General features: G+C 44.4%; 1 long non-coding RNA gene across 1 annotated transcript in view; it reads left to right on the forward strand.

The window, feature by feature from the left end:
* Positions 1–17614, forward strand: part of LOC148973664 (uncharacterized) — a 28516-nt gene extending 10902 nt beyond the window's left edge. The window contains exon 3 of the long non-coding RNA XR_016146460.1: positions 14186–17614. This is a non-coding gene — a long non-coding RNA (uncharacterized LOC148973664). The remainder of the gene's footprint in view (positions 1–14185) is intronic.
* The last annotated feature ends 7113 nt before the right edge of the window (positions 17615–24727 follow it).

A 24727-nucleotide genomic window follows, 5' to 3' on the forward strand; every position in this document is an offset into this window, starting at 1 on the left:
TCGCCTACGACCGTATAAAGAATAAGGTATTTCTCAAAGCGCCCCCAGGGACTTCGTTGACATTTTATGGCAAACTAGCGATCATCCTAGGTTTAAAACCAGGGGTTTCTATAGAAACTGTAAACAGTTCGGGTGAACATCAAGACACGTACATCACATATGCGCCATTCCAGGCTGATATAAATGCCGGATTCTACACGCTATATGTATACACGGACATAATCGACTATCAAGCGGTTGGGGATGCCTATGTACCTTTATTAGCAACTGTATATATAGATGGTGAGACTAACAAAACAGTCAGTGTCAGATACGACAAAGCTCATTACGTACGTGTTAATAAGAGCTGCATCTCAGAGATCTCTGTTGATGTAAAAGACGATTTAAACCAGGACGTACGTTTCACCTACGGAAAGGTTGTTACCAAACTACATTTTAGACCTGTGAAACACCAACCGTTTTAAAATGGCTCATCACGCACCGTACAAAGTGGATCCCGAACGCTACATATCATACTACAGGGCTCAGGCAGGTAACGGCCTTCCGGGTTACGCAGGGGGCGGAGTTATGTACGGGTCCGGTTTTGCTTCAGGAATCGGTGGTCTTTTTAAAGGCCTTTTTCGAATGGCAATGCCTTTTTTTAGAAGGGGGATCAGTATAGCAAAACCACATCTAAAGTCAGCCGCTAAAAACATAATGAGTGATGTTGTCACCAGTGCTCTAACAAAGTCTTATAATAATAATGATGAAAATGGACAGGAAGGCCATGGTCTGATGGTGATGTCACGTAAACCACCGGGTACCCGTATGAGAAGAGGGCGTGTCCTTGCTGTAAAGAAGACCAGGCGTTCTAGCAAAACACGCTCAGTTACAAAAAGCAAGCGAAGAACTAGCACGAAACGGGTGAAAAGATCTGCAGATTTAAAAAGACGGGGTATCACTATTTTCTAAAAATGTCTCTGCTACACTGTATGTCTGATGAGTGCATTAAATCAGAGCTGGATCTGTTTACGGTCCCTTTGACACAAACAGCTATTGAAAAAAATATGTATGTGGAGATAAGCCCCGTGTCAGCTTTAACAGACGCATCACCCATCGAATTCTTTATAGCGGGGGCCGGTGAAGATTACACAGATCTGAATAACACGCTCCTATATACGCGCGTCAAAATAACCCTACCGAACGGAAATGACATTCCTGACGGAGCGCCTGTGGCTTTAATTAATTACCCTGGATCGACGATTTTCTCACAGGTTGACGTCTCTTTAGCTGACCGGCTCGTCAGTAACAGTAGTAATACGCATCCCTACAGGTGTCTCTTTGAGGCCCTCGTTAATTATGGAAAAGACACTCTCGAGAGTAACTTTTCAGCGGGTTTATTCTACAAAGATTCTTCGGCTCACATAGATGCTACGGATCCTGGAGGGGCGAACGCGGGGTTAACAAAGAGAGCAGCGTTCACAAATGCCAGTAGTGTTGTAGAACTACTAGCTCCAATTCACAGCGACATCTTCTTTCAGTCTAAATTATTATTGAACGGAGTGGATATACGGATTCGGTTAACTCGTGCGAAAGACGAGTTCTGTCTGATACGTAGTGACGCCATCAATTATAGGCTTAATATACTGTCGGCTTCACTTTTTGTGAAAAGAGTCACCGTATCCCCTGCAGTGCGTTTGGGACATGCGCAAGCTCTTCTCTCGACCACAGCTAAATATCCCATAGATAGAGTCTGTGTGAAAAATTTCTCCGTACCGGCAGGAGCACGTGTATCTAACCATGAAAATCTCTTCCTCGGGCCGCTACCGAAATCCATCATTTTGGCCATGACGGAAAACACCGCCTTTTCTGGTGCTTATGACAGGAATCCTTTTGCCTTTAAACACTTTGACCTTGAATATTTGAGTCTGACCTGTGACGGGACCCAGGTCCCTTCGCGTCCCTTTCAACCAGAATATAATAACGGATCTGCCGTGAGAGAGTTTTATCAACTAGTGACAGCCACGGGTCGGCATCTAAAGAATCAGTCTATGATCATAGATCGTGAAGATTTCCTACACGGATACACTCTCTATGCCTTTAATCTGACACCCGACGAGGAATGTGGTCAACACGTTTCATTGATTAGATCAGGAAATATTAGATTAGAAGCACGCTTCAGAGTACCCCTCGCACAACCAATTAACATTTTAATATATTCAGTCTTTGACTCTATTATAGAGATATCAAATCGGAGACAGGTGTTCGCAGAGCACTACTGAATACAGCTGTAATGAATACCGTGCAACTGACGGGACTGATGGATAAAATTTCCTGTAACACAAATTTTTTAGGTGTACTACCGTGCGATTACCTACCCGAAGACCCTTTAAAGGATACCCCTTGCATGCTAATTTCGAATACACAATCTTCAGACGAACCGGGGGAACACTGGATTGCCATATACATACGTCGAGATGGCGTCGCCTGTTTTTTTGACAGCTTTGGTAACGCACCGGATGCAGATTGCTTTCCTGCATCTTTTCATAACTTTCTAAAAAACAATTCTACGGTCGTTCAGTACTCGGGCAAACAAGTTCAAGATTATACTTCTGATACCTGCGGACAACATTGTGTGTTTTTTCTGTATTATATATCAAGAGGTTATGAATATGAGAATATTATAAAAATTTACCATAATGATTTGTTAAAAAATGATGTCATGGTCTCTCTCTTTGTGAAAAAATTGAAACCTAGTCTCTGTAATGGTAAAACATTTAAATGCATTCAGTGTGTACAGTCCGGTAAAACATTTCAGACGTATTAATGTGATGTATTGTTTATGTGTGTGATGAATAAATAAAATTGTAAAACAGATTAAACATTTTCTTTTTCTTTATTGGTATCAGACATTAGTATACAACTTAAAAATACACTTACATAATTATGATATACACAAATTTACATTCAATAATATTTGTAAAACAGATAAACATCTCCAATTATATCGATGCAAATAATTCTTAAAAATCTAGCCATTGTTTTGCATCTAATTTAGGTGACTTATCAGATGTGTCTGAAGAGGGACGTGGTGGTGTGTTACGATGTCTTCGTTTTTTCAAAGACCTTCTCGGTACATCTTCAAAACTATTCCCTGTTGTTTTTCTTTTAAGTGAATCAATCAAGCATTTAACATGATGGTTACTTATAGTTGAGTGAGGTATGTTTAAAGAGGAAAACGCTTCGAGAAATTCATTCCATCCTGTCGGTCTACGTTTGTCATGTATCGTTTGAGGCATTGTTACGCTTTTCAACAGATCAAGCATATGAGATCCTGCAATGATTTTCCCTTTATAAACAAATTCACCGGCGTCTGTCCATGAAGACAACTGTTTGGCCTTAGACATTTTATCCAAAATGTATTTTACATTTTTCAAGCTTCTCTGAGGGACGTTGTTTAGCACCTCTGATACGATTACGTCTTCAGTGACGGGTGCTTCTTCATTTTCGCCATCCTGACTCGGCACTGTTAACGTTAAAGCGTTGCTCTCCACATCGTTGTGCTTTGACACAGACAGAAATCTCTGTAACATTTGTGTGTATAGTTTTACTTTTTCATGCGGACCCAGGTCATGTCTCTGTAATATCTCCCTTATAGATGAATCCAGGTTTTCCTCCACGGACGTATTGATATTTTCACGTGGCGGCGCATTCCTTAGTCTATCCAATTGATGCTTTGGTACAAGATACAATTTTTCAGTATGCTGCATTTTTTCTCTTCAGATTCAGTTTCTAGTTATCAGGCTAGTTATGAAAGGTAAGGCTATGCTTAGGAGAGGTAGTAAAAAGCCACCTTTTTGGTTAATCATACGTCTTTTTCTTGCAATATTGATCTTTTTATTAGCAACGTATTTTATTTCGGTCTTTCTCCTTTTTAAAGATCCGAGCTGTTTTGCAGTTAGAGGGATCTTGCCGTGAAGAATATTGAGGGCCACTTCACACAGAGCCAGTATGAGTTCGTCAGGGGCTGAATGCAAAATAACCCCCCGTTGTTTGGGCGAGCTCTTGTATAATAACTTTAAAAGGTAAAGATTTCTGGAAAGTCTCGAACTCATTTTAAACTCCCTTCTGGACGTAGACCACAGGGTAGTCAGACAGTAAATCTGTTCTGAGTCGAAATCTTTCAGGAGTCTGTGTTTTATAATCTATTAGTAGGTAGCTGAAAGGAAGACTAGTTGCATCCTGGTAAGCTTCAATAAAAAACTTTGTATTACCGGGAAACATCTGACGACCCAAAACACCTATCTGTTGCTTATCTCGGGGGTTTTTAAATATTATTAAATAATTTGTATTAAGTCCTATTGTTCTGGTAGATTTACCCTGGAAAAATAGATTCTGTATCAGTAGCAAACAACTCATATTTTTATGATGGATGTATTGCGTAAAAATTTTCTCGACTTCAGAATTGGACGCTGCTTGGCCCATAACGTCGTCCAAAATTAATAGGGATCTTTTACCAGGTGGGAATAATGAATCATCATCCAATTTCTTTGGAATGTTTTCAATGAATTTAATGTCAAAAGCATGTAACAGCTCATCATATAAAGGCTGCCAGCATGTATAAATGTACACATAATTATCAAACTTCACAGAACACATTTTGTCCGAATTATACATTAGAGTCTTTACAAAAAAAGTCTTCCCGCTATTGCTTGGACCACTAATAACAGCCGAAAATGGGTGTTGCAGTCTGCAGTCAAAAACACCTGTTTCACACATTTTCAAACTATTGTTAAAACCTGTAAGGCAAGGTCGTATAATCTGGTTGGAGTACTCGCTTATTGTACACAAGTCTGAAACTTTTCACGATTGATCTGTTGTGCAATGTGAAGGTCCTCTTATTACGTGTAATGGTCTCTGATAATAGTAATAGCTGATGGGTAATGTTTAACAACAAACCATGCCGGTAATACAAATCAGTCAAATTAATAAAAACAATCAAACTAATAAAAGTAATCATCAAATATTAAAACTAGAGATAGCGACTTAGCGAGATTTCAGATGATATGTAGTTTGGAGTTAGAATACATTATTATTGAATATAAAGATGATCTACAGTTCACACCAATAATATAGCAGTCAGGTGAATAAAGTCAAATCAATTGCTAATTGCTACCTTTATCAGCTGTTGTTCATGTTGCACCCCTTAGAACTCTAATTAATCCATAACAATGTACTCTGGTTTTGTTTTAACCAGTTGGATTATTCAAAGTTTTTGATTCCGAATGAAATCGACATGTAATGTAGAATCAAATAAAGTATATAAAAACTATGTGAGACCTCAGGTCTGACTGTAATGGCATGTTTAAAACACTGAGGTAAACATTTTAAAATATAACTTTTAACATAAAATATACCACAGGCAAACTAAGAATAGGTATATTTGTTTGATATAAAACAATCGGTTTTATATGCCACAAAAGCGAGTATTTAGCTTTGGGGTTTTTTAAAACAGCCTCTGTCAGAGTATGGGACGAGTTTACGTATGTGTGTGTGTGTGTGTGTGTGTGTGTGTGTGTGTGTGTGTGTGTGTGTGTGTGTGTGTGTGTGTGTATGTGTGGTCCAATCTGTCGAACGTTCAGGGGCGTGAATAGAGCGTGGACCAATGCTTCTTTATATAAAATGGAGCAAAGATGTTTTATATAAAACAGAGCAATTTACTAAATAGCGTGTAAAGGTAAAGACTCCTGCTGCGTCTTAATGATATAAATTGACTAAAAACGGATTTTAAACATTGTTTTGTAAACGTATGTCTTTTTAAAAAATAAATGGTTTAGAAAAACAGTTCCCTTTCGTAGTCACTTCGAGTTACGTCAGAAGTGACGGAGATTGGGGGTTTCGCATAGAAAGCCAATCCTCTTCGAGTATTAAAACACGAGCCAATGGCATGCAATGCCTTGGGGCTGCGGAAATTTGCATAGCGTACTCCGCCCTACTCCGTGAGTATAAAAGGAGGAAGTGAACGCAACCGCAGTATGTTTTCGCTTCGGAGCCAAGAGAACCTCTTCACTCCTGAAAGCACTGTTCAAGACTCTTCGAGACGAGCGTCCTCTTCAGTGTTGGTGTGACGGCGGTACCCAGCGAGATTCTGCATCGCCTGCGATCTGAGCAGTGGTCTGCCAGACTTTGCGCTTCTCCCTGGTCGCTTCAGCGCTGAAAGAGTGAATTTCCTCCTCTCATTGAAAGAGCTGCACGCGCACGTCTTTTTAAAGACGGTTCGCCCGTGCTCTTCTGGGTGTGATTGATTTCTGTCGTCATCTGATGGTCACGATCGCTGCTTTGTATGCCTGGGCATTTCAGCATGCAGCAGCAGCGTTCGTGGATGACTCATTTTCCTTCTGTGGGAACATGACCATCTCTACACTGAGGTCGAGACTCAATGATCTCACTTGAGTGAGAGTCCCGGTCCCCCCCGCTCGATCGGTTTCCTCCATAGGGGGCCCGTCGACCCGGGGACCTGGTGATTTACGGTGATGGTGTGGGATAAGCCCCGACGATTCCTCGGGCCACACCTCCCGCCTCAGTGCGAGAGCCAGCGAGCGTTAGTTCGATTCAGTCGGTTGCTTCTTCGGTGGCACCGGCTGCTTCGGGCAGCGCTCCAGATGATGATGCGATGTCGATCACAGCATCACTAGGCGGGCTTGACTCCTCGGGAAGTGAGGATGCGGCCGCGTTGCCTCCCTCGGGAGCGTCAGCGCCGCCGTGTCTGATCCCGCGATGATGGCCGTGCTATCTCGGGCGTCCGTGAGCATCGGGTGGGGGTGGAACTCCGCCCCTCCCCGATCTCTCGCGGCTGAATAATTGGTTTTTGGGTAACGCTGCCGCCTTACGGCCACGGCCAACCCCAATTTCCTTTTTTCCCCGAGTTGCATGCGGAACTGACACGCACTAAAAAATAAATAAATAAATAAAAAAATAAATAAATAAAAAAGCGTGCTTAGTTCCCCGCCCTTCCTCCCCTCGGCGATGCGGCTGTCTGTGGGTACGCTGGGGCTCCCCCGGTCAACCGGCGGTTGCTCTCAGATGCCCCTCCAAAGCCTATGGGTTCTCGTCGTCTATGGCGGCGCGATTCTGTAGAGCGGCGGGACAGGCAGCCTCCGCCCTGCATATGATGAGCACCTACAAAGCTAGCTGCTCAGGAATGTGCACGAGGAGGTGACGGACCAAGCGAGCTGCGAGCCTGTCGCCTACCTTGTCCTTAAACGGGTCACGGAGGCGGTCGCTCGCTCCCTTGGTCAGGTGATGCCCACCGCTGTGGTCCAGGAGCGTCATAATGTTCGGCGGTGCGGTCCAGGACTTTGCCCAGCACTTCTCGACCGCCTAGGAGCAGACGAAGGCGGTTTCTCTGCCCCGACGGCCAGCTGCTGCCTCCAACCAGCCGTCGGCTCGGACGCCTCCGCCAGCTCGCCGCCGAGGACGCCCCCCCTGCGGCTCCCTTCCCTCCCACGCGGCCCCAGCAGCAGCCTTCAGCCGGTTCGCGTCGCGGAGGAGGCCACAGGTAAGCGTCCCAAGAAAAGAGCCCCCCCTCAGGCCGCGTGCCCCGCTAGATGCCAGGCGAAGCGATGTTCCTGAGGCGGGCCGCTCAGTGATAGTGTCATGGTTTTTCTCAGGAGGCGGTGGCAGGGCCCCTCCTTCCCCGGTGGAGGGCCGGTGGAGAATCTTTTGTTCTAGCTAGCTCCCTGAGCTGGTTGAGGAAAAGCTGACACTGTCATTGAGCACACAGACTGGAATGAGCGCGCACGACGTCCAGTGCGTCGCCCCGTTCATTCCTCTCTGTCTCGGAGGGCGCGGAAGGGTGCGTGTGTCGTCCCCGGGCTACGCCAATCCCTTCCCCCTCTGTCGCCAGACCCCCGGCAGAACAGACCCCCGTGGAACGCTCTGCCTTCCCTGGTCTCTTCTGTCGGGGAGCGGGTTTCGACGGTGCATCCGGACGGGGTAACTCCTGCACGCATGCCGGTCGACCCGCCTCGCTGCCCCTCCGGGGGGACGTCTGTGGTTCGCATGACCCCGTTGGCTCACTTCCTGGAAGCCTGGCTAGCGCTTCCCGGGGTTCCCGCTGGGTCATCAGAACGATCGGATTCGGCTACGCGATTCAGTTCGCACGGTCTCTTCCCCGCTTCAGGGGAGTTCGCTCCACGATGGTTGGTGGCAGTGCCCCAGTCTTGAGAGCGGAGATTGCGACCCTGCTGGCGAAGGGTGCAATCGAGACGGTCCCTCCAGCCGAGGTGAGGTCCGGGCTTTACAGCCCCTACTTCATTGTCCCCAAGAAAGACCGGTGGGTTACGACCGATCCTGGACCTGCGCATTTTGAACCGTTCTCTCCATCGACTACCGTTCAAAATGCTCACGGCCAAACGCATTTTCGAATGTGTTCGGTATCAGGATTGGTTTGCAGCGATCGACCTGAAGGACGCGTACTTCCATGTCTCCATTCTCCCTCGACACAGACCGTTTCTTCGGTTTGCCTTCGAGGGCCAGGCATACCAGTACGCCGTTCTCCCATTCGGGTTAGCTCTGTCCCCTCGCGTCTTCACGAAGATCGTCGAGGCAGCCCTTGTTCCCCTTCCCGAACACGGGGTTCGCATCCTGAACTATCTCGACGACTGGCTGTTACTAGCACACTCTCGAGCTCAGGTTTGCGAACACAGAGACCTGGTGCTACGGCACCTAGCCCGTCTGGGCCTTCGGGTCAACCGGGAAAAGAGCAAACTTTGCCCCGTGCAGAGGATCTCTTTTCTCGGCATGGAGATAGACTCGGTCGCCATGTCCGCGCAGCTCACGAACGAGCGCGCGCACTCACTGCTGGCTTGTCTTCGACAGTTCGAGGGCAAGAGTGCGGTTCCACTGAAACTATTTCAGAGGCTCCTGGGGCATATGGCATCCGCGGCCGCGGCAACGCCGCTCGGTTTGCTTCATATGAGACCGCTTCAGCTGTGGCTTCGCGATCGAGTCCCGAGGTGGGCATGGCATCGCGGCTCGCTCCGAGTTCCAGTGACTCCGACGTGCCGCCGATCCTTCTTCCCGTGGTCGAACCTCAGCTTTTTACGGACAGGGTCCCTATTCAGCGAGTTTCCAGGCATCTCGTTGTCTCCACGGATGCGTCTACCACGGGTTGGGGTGCCATGTGCAATGGGCATGCAGCCGCCGGTTCCTGGACAGGAGCCCAGCGCCTCATGCACATCAATTGCCTCGAGCTGTTGGCAGTACGGCTCGCCCGGCACCGCTTCCAAGCGTGCTCTAGGGCCAGCATGTGCTTGTCCGCTCAGACAACACTACGGCAGTAGCGTACATCAACCACCAGGGGGGGTCTACGCTCGCGCCGGTTGTCGCAGCTCGCCCGCCACCTCTTGATATGGAGTCAGAAGCACCTGAGGTCCCTTCGTGCAGTTACATTCCTGGAGACCGGAACCGGGCAGCCGCGAGCTGTCCCGGGCCCGTCCCATCTCCGGCGAATGGCGACTCCATCCCCAGTCGGTCCAGCTGACTTGGGACCAGTTCGGGGAGGCACAGTTAGACCTGTTCGCCTCTCGGGACTCGTCCCACTGCGCCCAGTTTATTCTCTGACCCGCGGCTCTCTCGGCTCGGATGCGCTGGCGCACAGCTGGCCACGGGGCCCACGCAAGTGTGCGTTCCCCCAGTGAGCCTCCTTGCACGGGTGTTGTGCAAGATCAAGGAGGACGAGGAGCAGGTCTTGCTGGTAGCCCCCTACTGGCCCACCAAGACGTGGTTCTCCGAACTCTTGCTCCTCGCGACAGCACCTCCTTGGCCTATTCCTCTGAGACCGGACCTACTCTCTCAGAGACGGGGCACTCTGTGGCACCCTCGTCCCGATCTTGGAGGCTGCACGTGTGGCTCCAGGACGGGACGAGGCAGGTTTGAGTTCGCTGCCACCTGCGGTGGCGGCAACCATCACTTCCGCAAGAGCGTCGTCCACATGACACCTTTATGCGTTGAAGTGAAACCTCTTCGTCAATTGGTGTTCTTCTCGCTGAGAAGACCCCCGGAGATGTTCGATCGGAGTCATGCTTCCTTCCTGCAAGAAGGGTTGGAGCGCAGGCTGTCGCCCTCCACCCTTTGGATTATGTCGCGGCCATTGCCGCGTCTCATGATGCAGTGAAAGGTAAGTCTATGGGAAGCATGACCTGGTCATCAGGTTCCTGAGGGGAGTGAGGGGGCTAAATCCGCCTCCCTCCCCTCCTGCCCTCTGGGGACCTCTCAGTAGACCTGGGTGCTCTGCAGAGGCCTCCCCTGGAGCCTTTGCAGTCGGTAGAGTTTTGCCCTGTCCTATGTGACAGCACTCCTGATTGCATTGGTATCCATCAGGAGAGTAAGGGACCTGCACGCACTCTCTGTTGACGAAGTGTGCCTGGAGTTCGGGCCGGCTTACTCTCACGTATTCCTGAGACCCCGGCCTGGATATATGCCCAGGGTTCCTACCACTCCCCTCCGGGACCTGGTGGTGAACCTGCAAGCGCTGCCCCTGGAGGAGGCAGACCCAGCCTTGGCACTGCTCTGTCCGGTACGTGCTCTCCGCACCTATGTCGACAGAACGCAGTGTTTCAGGACCTCAGACCAGCTCTTTGTCTGTCATGGGGGGAGCCAGAAGGGAAGGGCTCTCTCAAAGCAACGGCTGTCCCACTGGATAGTGGATGCCATTGCTTTGTCTTACCAGCAGCAAGGCCTTCCGTGCCCCCTTGGTGTGACGGCCCATTCCACTCGGAGTGTAGCCTCCTCTTGGGCTTAGCGCACGGCGCCTCGCTAACAGACATCTGCAGAGCTGCAGGCTGGGCGACACCCAACACCTTCGCCAGATTCTATATCTGCGAATTGAGCCGGTATCCTCTCACGTACTCGTTTCGGCCAGTTCTGGATCCGCTCAGGTGTCTTCGCTTGCTCGCCACTCCACTCCCCGGACTGGATAAGTGCGATATTTCCTCAGTTCTTCCATTGAAGTCTTGAGTCCTCCAGCACCGACGATGCGGGCACCACTGCGTTGCTCTGGATGCTAGCTAGGTGCCTCCATGCGCACGGTTCCCCATGGTAACCGTCTCATGTGTATTATCCACTGTAAGCCTCTCTGAGCATGTGTCTTCCCTTGGCAAGCCATCTGCCACCCCTGGAGTTTAAATCAGTAGCCACCTGCGGTTGGTACTCCAGTGTTCCATATGCGTTCCTATGGGGCCATATGTGTATTCTTAAGTCCTCCCTTCGGTAGGCAGCTGGTAGCATGTCCCCTTCGGGATATGTTTCCCAGTGTACCTTGGTAATCCTGTGTCAAAGTCGGATCCCCAAAAAAAAAAAAAAAAAAAAGAGGTAAGGCTCGGGGGTTCAGTCTTTCGCAGGGCACTGGAAGACAGCTTGAAGATGGCGTGATGGCACAGACCCCCAATCTCCGTCACTTCTGACGTAACTCGAAGTGACTACGAAAGGGAACGTCTCGGTTACGTTGTAACCCTCGTTCCCTGAGTAGGGAACGGAGACGTTACGTCTCCCTGCCACTTCTGCTGTATCGCTGGGTAGAGGCCGAGTTCAGTCTTGGCTCCTCAGCGAAGACATACTGCGGTTGCGTTCACTTCCTCCTTTTATACTCACGGAGTAGGGCGGAGTACGCTATGCAAATTTCCGCAGCCCCAAGGCATTGCATGCCATTGGCTCGTGTTTTAATACTCGAAGAGGATTGGCTTTCTATGCGAAACCCCCAATCTCCGTCACTTCTGACGTAACGTCTCCGTTCCCTACTCAGGGAACGAGGGTTACAACGTAACCGAGACGTTTTCTGTAATGAAAAACCCCTCTTGTTTGACTTTTTCTGTAAAATGGTCGATCTTTGACTTTTTAATGCAATTTTTAAACTGTTTTAACATAAAATATATGACCCCCGTGCATTTTTAATGAAATACTAAAGAGGTATTTTAGAAAAACTTTTTTAATAGAACATTAAAATATATTACAACATTATTGTATTTGTTATAGTTTGTACAACTTCAAGTCTGTGTAAAAGATTTTTCCTTTTAATAAAATCACTAAAACCTATCTTTGTTTTATGTCGCCCTTAAAGTTTGAAAATGTATTGTTTTTCACCATCGTGGGGATCGTGTGATCACCCTGAAGTGGAGAGGTGGTGAGGGGATGGTGACGCACATACGAATAGGTATATTTGTTTGATATAAAACAATCGGTTTTATATGCCGCAAAAACGAGTATTGAGCTTCTGGTTTTTTAAAAACAACCTCTGTCAGAGTATGGGAGGAGTTTACCTGCGCCTCTATGAAGCGAGGACCAATGCTTCGTGAATGCGTCTTCTACGGGGCGTGAATAGAGCGTGGACCAATCCGCCGCACGTGTGTCTTCTACGGGGCGTGTGAGGAGGCGTGGTTAGCGCGCCTCATTGCAAGGCGTTAATTCTCTCATTTAAGTTTCATGCTCCGTCCTGAACGGACGTTTTTTAAAACAGTCCGCCGTATGACGTTGGGGGTGGACGTGCTGTACGTATGGATACCGTGTGCACTGGGGTCACGTGATGTGGGAGTGTCGTGGGAGGAGTCTGCGTGTGGTTCCATGCACACATGCAAACAGTCAGTATGGTTTCTCCCGGTCGAGATGGATGGACGTGTTTCGCGGGGCTCCCGGGATTACATTTACACAAGTTTGAATCGGAGGACTTTTGGAATATCTCTAAAAGTTTTGGATGCTGTTGGATTTTTTAAACAGGATAAAACGTAAGTCTGCAATGAAAAACTTGTTTGACTTTTTCTGTAAAATGACCGGTCTTTGACTTTTTCACATATGAATAAATTTTTAAACTGTTTTAAAGGTTTTAACATTTACAGATGTATAAAACAGTAAAGAGACGTGTATTTTAATACTTTTAAACGGCATGTAATTGTAAAACTTTTGCTCAAATACTTTTATTTTTTTGTTATTGAAGACTCTAAAACACCCGTCTTATTTTAAAATGCATTGGATGTAACGTTAAAGGCTTGCACTGTATCTATAAATGGGTTAATAGATTTAAACATTATACATGTTATGTGAAAAGTAATACTTTTTTAAAATGTATGATAGAAATAGGTCTATTTGTTTGATATAGAACAACCGGTTTTATATGTTTTATTAAGAAAACATAACTATTTACTTGATATAAGTTTAATACATACGCTTTTAGATGTTTTTAAAAACACGATTTAATGCCCGCAGATGCATGAACGCTAAAGACACATGTATTTTAACTTTATACAATATTTTAATACTTTTAAACGCGTAATTGTGAAAAGAGCGAAACAGATGTTTTATATAAAAACAAAGCAATTTACTAAATAGCGTGTAAAGGTAAAGACTCCTGCCGTGTCTTAATGATATAAATTGACTAAAAACGGATTTTAAAACATTGTTTTGTAAACGTATGTCTTTTTAAAAAATAAATGGTTTAGAAAAAACAGTTTTCTGTAATGAAAAACCCCTTTGCTTGACTTTTTCTGTAAAATGGTCGATCTTTGACTTTTTAACACAATTTTTAAACTGTTTTAACATAAAATATATATGAAGCCGTGCATTTTTAATGAAACACTAAAGATGTATTTTAGAAAAACTTTTTTAATAGAACACTATTACAACGTTATTGTATTTGTTATAGTTTGTACAACTTCAAGTCTGTGTAAAAGATTTTTCTTTTAATAAAAATCACTAAACCTATCTTTGTTTTATGTCGTCCTTAAAGTTTGAAAATGTATTGTTTTTTCACTATCGTGGGGATCGTGCGATCACCCTGAAGTGGTGAGGGGGTAGTGACACGACCCCTCCGTAACAGGTGTCCAGTTCGGTACCGGGTCGGATGGATCGGGGTCCGGTTCGTGGGGAAATTTTTCCCCCGATCACGTGACCAGTCCAGAAGTGGAGGTGGTGGTGAGGGGTGGTGGTGAGGGGTGGAAAGAGGAGGGAGACCGTGGGAATTTCCCACGGTGTACGTACAGTTCATAAGCGGGAGGGGTGGGAGGGGTAAAAGGGGCGGGGCTTATTTTTATGGGGGGCAATAAACCTGTCAGTTTGATGGGTTATGCCGCACAACCTCTCTCTTATATTTCGAGTAATATATATTTTTCTTTCATAAGGGAATACTTCTGAGATCAGGCATTTTCTGATTTTACAGGGATTTTACATTTCTGAAGAAAATATGAGTGCATCTTGGATTTTCATTTCCACACATGTAAGCATGTCATATAATGTTTTAGATAAGAATACATAAGATTATCCTAGACCTACTGTATGACATACGCATTTACAATGTTTCAATTAAAACCCTGAAAATTTTGCCAACAATCGGTTGGTGCTGGTGCACTGAAAACAATGTTTGTTATTTTCTTTTATATGTTTTGTTTCCTTTAAATTTTGCTATCAGGAAGTAAGGCTATAACAGCCAGGGCTGAGCATCTCCGCAAACTAATCGAAAATAACCAAAATAATCCAAGGTTTTTATTTAACACCGTGGCTAGACTAACAAATAAACAGACATCATCAGAGCAAAATATACCGTTACAGTTTAGTAGTAATGATTTTATGAATTACTTCAATGAGAAAATAGAAAGCATCCGAAACACAATTATAAATGTACAATCCTCTATGGTGTCTTATGATTCAGCTTCAATTATGGCCCCTCTAGAACAACTAAACCGCTTTACAACAATAGGACAGGAGGAGCTAAATAAACTTTTCATTGCTTCTAAACCAACAACTTGTTTATTAGATCCAATACCCACTAAACTACTGAAAGAACTATTACCTGTAGTGGAAGAGCCAGTTAATATTATTAACTCGTCTTTATCTTTAGGTCATGTTCCAAAAATATTAAAGCTGGCAGTAATAAAACCTCTCATTAAGAAACCGCAATTAGATCCAAATAACTTGGCAAATTACAGACCCATTTCAAATCTTCCATTTATGTCCAAAATACTTGAAAAAGTAGTGTCCGCTCAATTGTGCTCTTTTTTGCAAGAAAATGACATCTATGAAAAATTCCAGTCAGGATTCAGACCGCATCATAGTACAGAAACTGCGCTATAAAAATTACAAATTATTTACTTTTAGCTTCTGACCAAGGCTGTATCTCAATACTAGTCCTACTTGATCTTAGCGCTGCGTTCGACACTATAGATCATAAAATACTCTTGGATCGACTACAAAACTACACTGGTGTTCAGGGACAGGCATTAAGCTGGTTTAGATCGTACTTATCGGACCGTTATCATTTTGTCTGTTTAAATGGGAAAAAATCAAAGATAACGTCAGTAGACTATGGAGTACCGCAAGGATCGGTTTTAGGCCCTCTGCTATTCTCAATATATATGCTGCCACTTGGTAATATTATAAGAAAACATGGAATTAATTTCCACTGTTACGCGGACGACACTCAATTATATATTTCATCACGACCAGATGAAAACACTAACTCATCTAAAATGACAGAGTGTCTCAAAGATATAAAATGCTGGATGACGCGTAATTTCCTGCTATTAAATTCAGATAAAACGGAGGTATTACTTATTGGTCCAAAAAACTACTCTCAAAACCTCTCGCAATACAACTTTAATATATACGGATGTCCTGTTACTTTATCCACTACAGTAAAAGACCTGGGTGTTATACTAGACCGCAACTTGTCTTTCGAAAATCATATTTCATATGTTACAAGAACAGCCTTTTTCCACCTTAGAAACATTGCTAAGCTACGTAACATGCTATCAATCTCTGATGCAGAAAAATTAGTTCACGCATTCATGACCTCGAGACTAGATTACTGTAATGCTTTATTAGCCGGTTGTCCTGCATCCTCAATAAACAAGCTACAGTTAGTACAAAATGCAGCTGCTAGAGTTCTTACTAGGTCAAGGAAATATGATCATATAACACCGATTTTATCATCTCTACACTGGTTACCTATTAACTTCCGTATCAATTACAAAATACTGCTACTAACCTATAAAGCCCTAAATGGTTTAGCTCCTATGTACTTAACGGACCTTCTTTCGCCCTACAATCCACCGCGTTCTTTAAGATCACTAAATTCAAGGCTTCTGGTCATTCCTAGGATATCGAAGTCCACTAAAGGAGGGAGAGCGTTCTCGCATTTAGCTCCAAAACTCTGTGTGATAAGGTTCAAGGTGGGTGATGGAAGAAGACACAGGGGTCGGCGAATACTGGAGCTCGTGTGCTTTTTATTCAATACTATAATACTCTTTCCACAGCGCCGTAGCGCTCACATTAAAGGCAGACAGTCACAAACGCTCAAACTCTTTCCTGCTGATTACAGCTTCACTCAGACACTGACGTGGCACTCTTCCCGCTGATTACAGCTTCTTTCAATTTCGAACAGTGTTCAGCTCCAGTCCTTGAACAGCACACAAGCTCCAGGCTCTCTCTCAACTGTAGCGTCCGCCTGGCCCGCTTAAATACTCTCCCCATGCCAATCACTGAAATTACAGACAGGTGTTTATCATTTGAACTTGACCAGCTTACCTCCCGCTCGACTCCTCCCCCGCTCTCTCACTGCAGAAGGCGCTGAACCACGCCCCCCATGCCACACTCTGGAATAGCCTTCCCGATACGGTCCGAGGCTCTGACACAGTTTAAAACTAGATTAAAGACGCATCTCTTTGGTCAAGCATTCACATAATGCTTATACCTTTTAGTCCTCTGTTATGCCATACGGAACCGTTTGCCACTGAAACGCATTTCCGCGACAGTGGGGCTCGACAGCCTTAGTCAAACGGGTCGGCGCGTACGGTTGGGTTGGGTTGCGGAGAGTTCAGGTTACGGAGAGTTTGTGAGATAGTGGTTTTCTAACACCGACTCCCGTATAATGGAAATCATTATGAACATCAGCTATGCTAATTATTTCCCATCTGCCTTTCTGCTGTTATCTCGGGACACTTGTCCCGAGAAAGATGGCGTTCGTCAGGTCCAGTTTTGTCTCCAGCCTCTCACGGGGATTTCGGATGCCCCAACGCCTGCGATGAGAGGACCAACGCCTGTGAGGTGACGACTCAACGCCTGCGATATGTTATGGCGCCGTTTTATACATAAACAATATTTATATTTATTATTTATATATAAACAATAGAAATGTAAGCCAGAGGAGAACTGGCCCCCGACTGAGCCAGGGTTCTCCCAAGGTTTTTTCTCCATCCAATCTGATGGAGTTTTGGTTCCTTGCCACTGTCGCCTTGCTTTTGGCTTGCTCAGTTGGGGTTATTTAGTGTTTAGCAATATTATTGATCTGTGTTGTACTACTTTCATGTTATCACTGTGAAGCTGCTTTGATACAATCTGTATTGTGAAAAGCGCTATATAAATAAATGTGACTTGACTTGACTATAATGTTTGTTTGTTTGTTTGTTTGTTTGTTTTTAATATAATGTTAACATGTTTTGTGTTACATTGTATGTTATTTAGTTTAATGTTTATTGCATTATTTTCTGTTACCCTGATGGCTTACCTGTCTCAAACCAAGTCATAAGATGTAATTAAACATATCATATCACTCTTTGTGAGGCATTGCATCTCCGAGACGCTGATCACAGATTTTGGATTTCAAGCAAGTGACTGGAGATTAAAGATTTCCACAAAGCAACGAGAAGCAGAACATGCCATTCAAACTATTAAAAATCTCTTGAATAAAGGTATCTGATCAAAAGCATCTGAATGCTGGCATGCAGATCTACTCCATTGCAATATAGTCTGGGGCCAACTTCTCGGGAGGCGACTGAGGACTAATGTGCCAATTCTTCTTCCCTTCCTGATGGTGATGCTTTTCATTCAAATAGGGAAAAGTGTGAACACTTGTGTATGACAGTATGACGTGTCATAGAGTCAGAAAACTGACCAATCTACAGCCTGGATGTGAATAGATGTTAAAGATGTTAAAGCCCCTTGGATTGTTGTATTGAGTATTCTGAGAACAGATGCCATTTGATACCTTTCCCCATTTCTGGAGGTTGAAAATTGTAGTAGGCTACATCTGATATTGTTCAAGATCCACCCACTGTATCTACTCCACATTCTCTTGTATTTGCACAGCCTAAAATAAAAAGAACCTGGTCATGGAGAGTTGGAAATAAACAGACTAAACAATGATGTGTTCTTAAAATAAGATAATCTGTATGGGTTTTGAAAAAAGTCATATGGCAGGTACAATTTTAACTATATAAATTCCTGGTTCCTTTTTTTTTCTTCCTTTTTTTAAATAGAGGTGTTTTTTAAAGGGATGTGCAATTATATGGTAGAATGTGACAGTGTGAGAAGGTTTAGGGGGAGTCACGTCTAGTGAGAAGGAATGTGTTGTGCAAATGAAGTGAATAAACTTCAAGTCTGCGCTGATGTTGCTTGGTTCTATGTTGAGCACGCTTTAATTCGATCTGGTGGGCCCCCAGATCACATGCAGAACTCCCTGACGGTTGGCAGCTTTTGCTTCCAGAACTCCAGGGCTGATGTCACAGCTTTTCAGGGTCTCCTTGAGATGATCCTTGTATCGACGCTTCTGACCCCCAGGTCTCCTGCTGGCTTCATACATCTGTCCATAGAGGACTTGCCGGGAAAGGTGGTGGGAGGACATGCGGATAACGTGTCCAATCCATCGCAGTTGCCGCTTAGCAAGGATTGCCTCCATGCAGCTGGAGTTGGTGCGCTGGAGGATCTCTGTGTGGGGGGGTTTGTCTTTCCATGTGACACCTAGTATACGCTCTGATATGAAAACCCTCAAGACACTGAATATGCCTGCGGTAGGGAGTCCATGCTTCTGCACCAAACAGCAGGGTGGAAACGCAGACTGCCTGGTAAACAGCCGCTTTGGTGAAAGTACGGAGATCTTTATTACCAAAGACTTGAGCTCGAAGTCTGCCAAAGGCAGAGGAGGCTAGATTATAAGCATCTTTTAATATATTCGAACTACACACTGATGGTCTCGTATATCAGAGCAGAGATCCTGTTGAGGCAGGGGCTGAGCCCCAGGGAATGGAGACTTCACCCCGAGGTGGTGGAGCTTCTTAGGGAGAACTTTGGTCAAACTAAAGTAAAGTCGACCTTTCACATCGTTTGTCACAACACATTGCTCTATTTGGTTCTCCCTCACGCATCCAGCTCTGCTTGGACTGGATCTGACGTATTAGGTGTGGTTGACGCTACACCGGTACGCATTTACTGATATCTTTGCTCCCGGGAGTTTCATGGGATACAATATTTCACACTTATCTGGTGTTATTTTGGGCTCTGCCTCTGAGGGGGTCCAGCTCATAGATTTCTGCCCTGTTGGTACAGTACTTAATTTCTGTAATGAATGCTTCTTTGCTGGGTTATCCCTGAGCAGAGATCCTTAATTTAGTCTTCTCCATAGTACATGAGGCTGAGGCCTGCACATACTTATTTGCACCTGGTATGGTGATAGTATTTCTTCACCCCAGGTTGGGTTGTATTCCTAGGTCCCTACTAAATTTGTGGGTCTGTTGTGCTGCAGGCCTTCTGTCCTCCACCTTTAATACTTGAGATCAGGAAAAACTTTGGGGGCTTTCACACTAGCACTTTTGGTGTGCCCCCGGGTTCGAATGACGTTAGAGTTCGGTTCGTTTGGATGATGTGAACGCTGTCTTCCGAACTCGGGTGCGCACCGGCAAACCGTACTCGGGTCGACGCAGCGTCTCGTTCCCTCTCAGGGAACCAGGGTTACATACGTAACCTGAGATGTTTTAAAGGGACAATGTATACTTTAAGTATTTTATTATTTAAAATCAATATTTTTATTCAGAAATATGTCCTCAATGGTGTACAAATACCTCTGCCAATTATCTGACTTATCCTCGTAAACAAAGAATTTATTATTCTTATATATAGGCCGGGTAGCCATCTTGAAAAACTATAATAGCAGAGAGGGACAAAAAGTGATAGGCCCACGCGTTTCCACAGCTCATTTTCGTTCAGAGCCAGTACTGTCCCTGGTAACACTTTATTTTGATAGTCCACTTTAGACATTCTAATAACTATAAGTAACTTTTCAACTACTTTGTACATGTCAACCAACTGTCATTAGAGTATTAGTAGACTGTCAGCTTAATATCTGCTAACAATTTATTTTGTTGGTCCCCCAACAGACATTCTACTGACTATAAGTAACTTGGCGACTACAAGTAAACTTATTCTCCTAACCCAGAGCCTAACACCTAACCATAACCTAACAGTCTACTGACAGTCTACTATAATATACTAATACTCTAATGAGAGATAGTTGACATGTTGTTGAAAAGTTACTTTTAATTAGTAGAACGTATAAAGTGACTATCGAAATAAAGTGTAACCCTGTCGGGTACTCTCCTTTCCTCTTCTTCCACTCATCTCTCTGTTCCTTCTGTCCGCCTCAGTACTATGGGAAGCAGAGCCTTCTGTTGCTCTGCACCCAAACTGTGGAACTCTCTTCCATCTCACATTAGGAACATAAACTCGCTCACAGCATTCAAATCCATACTCAAGACTTACCTGTTCAAAATATTTTATTTACTGTGAAACATCAATTGTCCTGTTTACTTGTATTTGTGCTATGTTTTATGTTTTATTTTATTCTCTTGATTAATTTTACATATTCTGGTGTTTTTACTTTGTACAGCGACCTTGTCCAGAAAGGCGCTTTTAAATAAAATGCATTATTATTATTATTATTATTATTAACATTTGTTTGTTCATCGTGTCAAGTTGCTGTTTGTTTGAAATAACAAACCTGTTCACCTGAAGGAACACAAATGTTTATTTGTACAGAGGTAAAGGTAAGGGAAGGAGGCCTTGACAGGGGAGAGACTAGTTGACACATCAGTACTGTGTTGTCGTTGTGTCTCAGGTCTCAGGCTCAGGTCCTTCATCCGATCCGGATACGGCCTGGGTCCGGCGGACTGCGGTAAACCTCGGGATAAACAGAGAGACTCATATTTGTGTAGATGCCATCCTTATTGTGATGTAACAAGTACATCAGGATTTATGGAAAGTGTTCCCGGTTCCTGCTGATCTAATCTATGCAGCCTAACATTGAATTATAGAAGTCTATAATGTGTTATGTGCATGCTATGTCAAAGAGATGTGTGTTTATTCTAGATATGAAATGATAGAGCGTGTCTGCTTCCAATGTTTTGGAAATTTCTAAAATTTGGAAGGATCTACCGCCAGCAGTCGATTTTTATATTCTAGATATTCTAGATATTCTGTGAAAAAGAAAGCATGTTACACTCAAATTAGTTTGTGTATATGAACGTGCATGTGTTTTGTGTGTGCAGGCATGTTTGTGTGTGTGTGCACCCTATGGATTTCAATTTCCTGCCTTCTACAACTGGGATTCCACTGTGCCAGATGAACCGCCACATCCAACAGTTCATGGCACGGGAGTGTGTCAGGTTAAGCTGGAGCTCTAGGATTTAAAGGAAGAACACTGAGAATATGCGACCAGGCTCTGCTATTTCATAACACTGTGTCTAGACCGGACAAAGAAACTAGAACCCATTACAATCAGTGATACAACCCTGGATGCGACGCAATGCTACACGACACAACAAAACCCGACAGTAAATTAATGCCTCACTCTATGTCTGACGTACTCCAAGCTCTTGCACTACTTCTGTTATGAAGGTTACAATGGTCTGTCATGTCCAGTGTAGACAGCTGTAATGGTCTCGTCCAGTTGGCATCAGCATTTCAGATTCTGGTGTGCTGATATTTGTGTGCGGCCTAACTTACCCATCCTTCAAACACTCTCTGACATTACACTCACTGCATGTGCGACTGCCCCACAGACCTTTAGTGGGGATGACAAAACCCATAACCATAATGACATATTACTTAACAATTACTTAATAGCCATGTGCCTCTTTAAAAAAAAAAGTAGGTGCATATGTCCTACGATCAATCAGATCCAAAAATAAACTCAAAACTTGTTCTGACTGAAAGAAAACAAGTTGACCAAAAAAAATCGAATCCAATATTTGATCCTAATATATCATACCGAGAGATTTACAGGAAAATAAACAAATTAAACAGAACAAGAAAATGAGGCGCAGCTGATGTTTTGGAAGTCTAGGGTGGATCCAGTGTGATAATGGACCAAGGTGGAGTCAGAGGGCTGAGGGAGCCTGATGGAGCTTGAGGGATGGCAGAACCTGCTGGAGCCGATGGGTCGGAGGGGCCCAAGATAGATCCACTGGAGGAGCTGAGGGGCTGCAGGTAGACAGTGGAGACAAGGCCAATGAGCTGGATGGCTGAGAAGCAGGCCCGGTTCTACGGGGGTGCTTGAGGGTGCTAAGCACCCTCAAACAAAAGTGAAAGCACCCTCAGATTAATTTTTAATTCGCACACATGTTGAGATTTTGCAGACAAAAGAAAAACTGATGGATTTCACACTCATACAAATAATAGGTTACACAATATAAATCCATTAACGCGATTTTTCACATCAGAATTTATTTCAGTATTTCATGTTTAATGCATTGGATTGGTTGTGTCCTTTCGCGATCGTAATACGCATAGGTGAAGCCGTCTCTTTAATTGCACTTGGTTTGCGTGTGTGCGTCCCACTCAGGAAATTCGTTATTGAGATGGGGCTGCCTTTAGATAGCCAATAAATGTATCTATATATATCGGAATGAATGGAGAGTCTCTGCAACGGCGGTAGATTGAAGTGCGCGTAGTGCGTGTCCGAGTGAAGATTGCGCGAGCCGCAAGAGAACTGTATCCATGAAACTGACAGCAGTGGCAACAAGCGCTCAGCTTGATTTCAAAAACATAAAATTTAACCGCTAGCTAGATCTCTTAATTACTGTAAGAGCGAACTAAATTAATGCTCTGCTAGTTAACTGGAGATGTTTTATTTGTAGTAGGTTCGTGCCTCAATATTTCCAAAAGTGGTGGGTACAAAATTACTAATGACGAAATCTGGTGGGGACGCGTACCCACCGCCCCCACCGAAATCGACGCCTATGCTTTCACTGCATGACACTCATTCAAACACCCGTGATAAATCCCAGCAAGTGCCGACGCCGTCGAGTGACCAGCATTTAATCTTTAAATCAGCTCTTTCGTTTAAAAGCACTGATTCATTGTCGTCATAAACTAAATGTCTAACATGAACGTTACTTTTATTAACTAAAATCAGTTTCAATACTTCACACATTTGCAACAGGTTACTGCTGTTATTTGGGGAAAAAGCACTCTATGTGTAACATTTCTTATCTTAACTATATGAAATGATATGTAAAGGTCAAAAACTCCTACAGGGACATAGGCTACTCGATCATGGATATTGTACATTGTTTAACATTTGAGCACCCTCACTATTTTCAAAAGCACCCTCAGTGATTTGGTTCTAGAACCGGGCCTGCTGAGAAGGAGGGAGAGGAAGGCTGGATGGGACCATTCACGATTAAGGAGACTTGGAGCTGGACGTCAAAGAAATCTTGGTGCTTGGCTGAGCCAGTGAAAACTAATACAACTTGGAATTGGGCTTAACCAGCGACGAAAGAGACGACTTGGAACTGGGCTTAACTTCTTAACCCCCAGGGGACCAATAACGCGTCCCCGCGTTTTGATCGTTTTTTTTTTTCACATAGCTGCAACATAGGCTTAAAATACTCCGTCATTAAAGGGGGGGTTGACTGTGTTTTCACTTTTTTCATTTTAAATAGTGTGTAATGTTGCTGTTGGTGCATGAACAGTATCTGCAAAGTTGCAGCGCTGAAAGTTCAATGCAGAGATATCGTCTTTTTAAAATCAGGAAGTATAATTGCCTACAAAAACGACTCGATTGGGACTACAGCTGGGTTATGGTACGTCACTAACCCACACATTCGCATCAACCCTCCCTCCGGAATATGCAGAAAAGGACATGCGCATATTTCAGCAGCTCCAGCTCGTCGAGTGAGTTGTTCATCCAGCTGTCAGGTCTTCTGTATTCAAACTTCCCACAGACGCTGTACTTCGTCAACAATGGATACAATTTATGTTTGATTGTGTTGCTGAAAATGACGATTGTAATCTAGCTCTCTGTGCTGCGCATTTTACGGAAGACAGCTTCCAGAAAACCAGAGGCAGTTGTTGGGCCACAACCTGTAAGTAGGCTAAGGTTATTTTTTTCAAAGGCCAGCGCTGGCTTTATAGCCACTATAGGCTACTAGTAATGCTATTGTGTCTACGACAAACGCGTACAAACATTATGGACCTGAATTTTGTATAAGTACTAATGTTTTAAATGTATTTTTCATGTATATATGCTTTATGACGTTATTTTCGATTTGATCAAGAACGTAAACATGCCAACGCAGTTTGTGTTTAACACAAGGCTCTCAAGTCTCACGCATTTGGTGTGAGACACACCCTTTTCAACCCATTCACACGCTCACACGCCACACCTTGTATTTCTCACGCATAGACATTATGAGGATAACGCACACAAAGTTGCGGCACTATTTTTTAAACAGTGAAACAGGTAACATTAGAGGAATCAAGTGAGTTCCCCGTAGAGCTTTAAATGCCCTGCCACGCACCAGCTAATCAAATAAAAAATATAGCTATCGAACAGCAAATCAGAAAATAGCATTGCGGTATCTGGGTAAGATTTTCACAGGCTTGCGCGAGTCGCGCGACACATTTGGATGCTCGCTGAAGTAACAGAAGAGGA

This window comes from Pimephales promelas, chromosome 14 (assembly GCF_988280905.1).
Source record: "Pimephales promelas chromosome 14, fPimPro1.hap1.1, whole genome shotgun sequence".
Lineage (NCBI taxonomy): Eukaryota > Metazoa > Chordata > Actinopteri > Cypriniformes > Leuciscidae > Pimephales > Pimephales promelas.